The sequence below is a fragment of the Perognathus longimembris genome, chromosome 13 (genome assembly GCF_023159225.1).
Source record: "Perognathus longimembris pacificus isolate PPM17 chromosome 13, ASM2315922v1, whole genome shotgun sequence".
Lineage (NCBI taxonomy): Eukaryota > Metazoa > Chordata > Mammalia > Rodentia > Heteromyidae > Perognathus > Perognathus longimembris.
In genome coordinates this window covers 41219931-41225324 of record NC_063173.1, presented here as the reverse complement: position 1 = coordinate 41225324, position 5394 = coordinate 41219931, and the positions used below count along the sequence as shown (strand labels likewise).

General features: G+C 31.4%; 1 non-coding gene across 1 annotated transcript; it reads right to left on the bottom strand.

The window, feature by feature from the left end:
* Positions 1–1723: 1723 nt before the first annotated feature.
* On the bottom strand, positions 1724–1852 carry LOC125362790. The gene has a single exon (XR_007213102.1). It is a non-coding gene; the product is annotated as a small nucleolar RNA SNORA40 (small nucleolar RNA).
* Between the last annotated feature and the right edge of the window lie 3542 nt (positions 1853–5394).

Genomic DNA, 5394 nt, shown 5'->3' with positions numbered 1-5394 from the left:
TGACACTGAATTAAAAAGTAAAACATAAATAAGACTGGAAGATGGAGGGGAAAGCAGCATCTCATGTTGTTCTTTTAACACAGAGACCACAATAAAAATAGAGTCACATATACACAGTACTTATTTTGAATTTTTGAGTGCAGTACTGATTTAATGAGTATGTGTATTTTAATATCCAATAAAAATAGGATATTTAATTGCTTTGACTTTTGCTTCCTACAGGTAACAAGTTCTTTAATAATAACTTTTGAAAAGCTATAATTTACTTGTTGATCCTTGAATGCTTACCATTAAGTCTGTTTCTTGCTGATATGGCTAGCAGCCTTCCTAATATCCATAATGAGGCAAAGGCAGGCTGTAATGATGACCTTGTCTACACACTTGTGAGTTAGTTCTTCATTCTATTGACTCTGACAATAATGCATATAATTATTAGTGAAACAAATGATTGTACAACAAATGGCAAAGTCAGGACAATGTTTCTAAGGAGGAATGATTCAATCTTTTTGTCTGTTCTCAATACATTGTCGAGGCTTGAATGAATAAATCTCCATTTGTGTTTCAATAAAGAAGCAACTTGATATTCCAGGCAAAGGACTATGTCAGGAAACAGTTAATAACATCCATAGTTTTAGAGTGTTTAGTAGATCTTTCTGCATCACATATGTAGATTTATTGAGTATATCATTTATAAGAAGAAACACCATGATCTTTATCACCTGGTGGTCATTATATTTCAAAAACTCATCACATTGTTTACTTATGATTGTTTGGATAATTTTATTTTTAATTTTGTTCATATTAATTGTATGATTGGTTTAAATAATCTTATGTTTTGGAAAGTCTTGAAGATAATCGGATTAAATATTGTATAACTCAATACAACTTATCACAGAAATACAAGTATAATTAATTTTTCTGATTAATTAGGGCAATATTACCTTAAACTTGTGACTTTAATGTCTATTTATTTTCAACTTAAGAGTAAAATGAGTTCTTTGCCTTAAAATGCAGCATGAGTTACCACTGACTAACCTAATATAAGGGTTATTTACTTTTAATATTTCAAATTCCATACTAAACAACATCATTCTTGGGCTACATGTTTCATTAGTGTCTTCTGGTTCTGACATGTGTAACTGTTACTTCCCAGTTTTTTCTGTTGGATTCTTGGTCCTCTATTCATTAACAATCAGCAATGATGGCATTTAAACAAGTGGCTCCTGTGGGGAATGCTTAGGTCACCATGGCTTTTCTTGGAGAGTGGCCTGACATACTTTCTGGGACCCATGTTAGCCCTGCTGTCTCCATCTCTCTGTCATTTCTCTTTTGCTCTTTCTCTCTCTCTTCCTCTCTACAATGACTTTCCAATATAGTTACTATCATGTACACTCCTTTTCTTTGGAGACAGTTTTCACATGTAGCTGAGGATAACTTCTGCCATCCAAGTACTGGGATTACAGGTGTGTACAAACCAAGCTCATATTTGTACTTTCATGATGCTTTCCTTTTTGATGTCTTTCTGCTTCTGAAAATGTGAATGAATTAATCCTTTTCTCATTATACAAACTGAAGGATTTCTCTGTAGTTCTGAAAAATAGAATAATACATGACTTGGATTCAATACTTCTTATTTTCTTTTCTGAGCTTTTACATCAACTTTATTCATAGAGCACACCTGTGTGAATTAACAGAACCCCACATTGCCAACTGTTAGAGGAATCATATTCCTTCTTACATGCACCAGAATCTCATATTCAACAGTGAGTTCTGGGTTACAAAAAGGCTTTACTGTTTGCAGCTCTCTGTAAGGCTTTGTTACAGACTTAACAAAGACACACACACAAGTGCTTGGATTTAATATTTCTTAATGCTGTTTATCTCTTACCAATTAATTGTTGATCCCCATGCATCCTGCAGTTTTTATTGTATCAGTTGTTTTTATGAGATTGAAGATTTATCAGTAAGTGATTTGATGGTTTCTACGGAGGAAAAAGGATAAAATTTTAACTTTAAAGGCAATATAGGAAAATAAATAATATAGAATGAGGTTTTTTTTCATAGAAGCCATTTTATTATGGAGTCATGATCAGTGACTGACACTTTTAACTGAGATATGGTGCCAGCTCTACCTGTAATATACTCTGAGTACTTGAGAAAGTATTTTATTCATTTTCAAATAGGAAAATATCCTTTATTATATGGGAAAATATATCAAAAATGTTTTTGATAGGATTAATGAAGGTATGCCAGGAACAATTATTATATAGCCACTAAAATATGAACTAATAAATGTTTTTTTAATACTCAGGAAACAATATTACTCACAGAAGTTCTCACATTTACTTTTCGTAACTTTTTTTTCTATATTTTTTTTGTAGAATAGCCTACATTTCTTCTCTACGCTTTTTTGCAATCTTGTTTTACTATAAATTTCCCATATTTCATTAAAAGGTATTAATTATCAATTTAGCTTTATTTAATGAGATTTTTTTTTAATATACATGTTTCTCTCCTGAAGTACCTTTTTCTTGCCTTTAGAAAGTGGTATTTAGGGTGGTATGGAAATGACAGTACTATCTTCCTCTCAGTCTTACAATTTCTATGTGGTTACTTTTTAAACATGATATTTGGACAGTGATTCACGGTGATTCACAGGTGACGATGGAATCAATCATCAAAGCAAAAATAAATCAATGGCATGTGTAATCTGAATACTGGGAAGAAAACAATTAGAAATTCCTCCACATATCAGGCTTATCTAAACATTTGAATAAAATGAAATTGAAGAAATTATAATTAAAGTTCTATGCAAATTCTATGAAATTAAAATGGGACAAGAAGGGCTGGGAATATGGCCTAGTGGCAAGAGTGCTTGCCTCCTACACATGAAGCTCTCTGTTCAATTCCCCAGCACCACATATATGGAAAACGGCCAGAAGGGGCGCTGTGGCTCAGGTGGCAGAGTGCTAGCCTTTTGAGCGGGAAGAAGCCAGGGACAGTGCTCAGGCCCTGAGTCCAAGGCCCAGGACTCGCCAAAAAAAAAAAAAAAAAAAAAAAAAAAAAAAAAAAAAATGGGACAAGAAATAGAAACACTATGTGTTCAGGTTTCTTAGCTTAATTAGCTTAATTATACACATTGATATTTTAAAACCTTAAGGCAAATAAATCTGTTTAATGGGGATATAAAATGGATGTTGTAATTGTGCTTGTTTCTTCAAATATTTTTTTCTGGTTTATTTTATGCTGAGTCTTTTTAAATGTAATGTTGAGTAGTAAATATAAGAGAAAATTAATACATGAAACATGAAATACGTATGGAAAATATGATATAATCATGTATAATTTATAAGGAAACTGTTATGTTGTTTATTATTAGTCCTAAAACTAAAAAGAATATGTACCATATTTATCTTCTGAAAATAAAATAATTACATGTATGTAAGTATATGATCATCAACATTATTGTTTTCACTGAAACACCATTTACGAAGATTTTTTTGTTAATAAATATGATTCCTAGGCTGACAAAAGGAAATAGATTATATGTGTACACATAAACATATATTAATATAAATAAGCATACACAATGTAATGAATAACTAAAAAGACACTGGAAAATATTAAATTTATATTGCTAGATGAGTATTGTTAATGTGAAAACTCATTATACTATTCCTACTTTATGAAATTCGAGAAAAAAATATTTATATAGCTATTGCAAACTATCAGTGATGCTATCCACTCAGAAAGTGAGAAACCTGATTCAATGTACCACAAACTACCATATGACCCAGCAATTGCACATTTGGGGACATATCAATGACAGTCAATTATCAACAGGTATGCTATTATTTTTTCATTATTGAACTACTCACTATATTTAAGAAATGGTCAAAACCTAACTTCCCATCATCAAATTAATGCATAAAAATATGTTAAATATCTCCAAATGAAATATTGTTCCACCTTGGAAAGAATAAAGACATTTCTGTCTTGAGAATGTGGGTAGAAACCGAAATAATTGTATTAATTTATATATAAACACAAGCATCACATGATCTCGCTCATACATGAAAGTTGATATTATGTGGAGATTAGAATAATGATTACTATAGGAGATATAAGAAGAGGGAGTTAAGAATCAGGCAAGGTTGCTCAATAGTTTGTAGGTACTAACTTATAGTTACATAGCAGTAATATATACTAGTGCACTATTATATATTATGAGGACAAAACATTGTAGTTATATGCTGAATGACCCTCAAAAAGGGAAGCAAGGATTTTGAAATTTTCATTATGGGAAATTGATCGATGTTTGAGGTAACAGAGCTTATAATTTGTCCTGAGTAAAACACTGGGCAATGAATACATATGTTGAGGCTTTGTATGGTAACATGTTTATATATGTAAGTTTTACATCTTATCCAGTGAAATACAATGTAAATAACATTTTTCTGAGCTCTCAAGTTTAGGCCAGAATTGGGTGAGGGTTGGAAAAAAGGGATTCAAAGCCCCAAGAAAGTATTAGGAAGAAATTAGAAACATGTAACTGGGGAAAACCCTCATCATTCAAAACCTTGTATTGGAAGGATTCTATGAAAAAATTTTAAAAGGTAACAAAATTGACTATACATATTTGTTCCATATTTTCAAGTTGTCTAAATGAGAAACATATTTGAGGTTTTGATAATATGAAGTTGAGTTTTTCTTAACAATAGAAAAATACAGTCAAGTTTGTAAAACAAATTTTAATACCCTCCTTAGATATCTCAATTTTTTAAAAAGTAGCCTTATGGGAGCATTGTTTTAAAATAAACACTGGCATAAGAAAACTCTGGCTTTTCAGTAAAGTTGCATTTCTTCTCTCTCTCTCTCTCTCTCTCTCTCTCTCACACACACACACACACACACACACACACTTCTAATTTTTAAATAAAAATGAAAACTAAGACTTTATTTTGGTACTTCTCTATTCTTGTTTTGTAATATTCAATACATTGTGGAATACCCAAGTAGTAGTATGTAGGTATTGTTATCAAAAGGAAATTATTTAACATCTATTAACTGTTATTTACTCCTGAAAGTTATTGCACATTGCAATTTCACTCCATTAAAGTTTATCTTTGAGTGCTTTTTTTGCAGTCAATATACTAAAGTCTGATATTAAATCTGTTTTCCATCATTCCTTTTGCGTGTGTGTGTGTGTGTGTGTGTGTGTGTGTGTCTGTATGTGTGTAATGAAGTCGATTCCTTTGAAATTGACCATTTATTCCATTTGCATAGATTTCTTTAACGGAGCTGGAAATACTGTGTAACTTAATAATAACCCAGTCATTTTTCTTAACACTATGCACCATATTCCTGGGACTCTCTTAACAATCTCAACCTTCT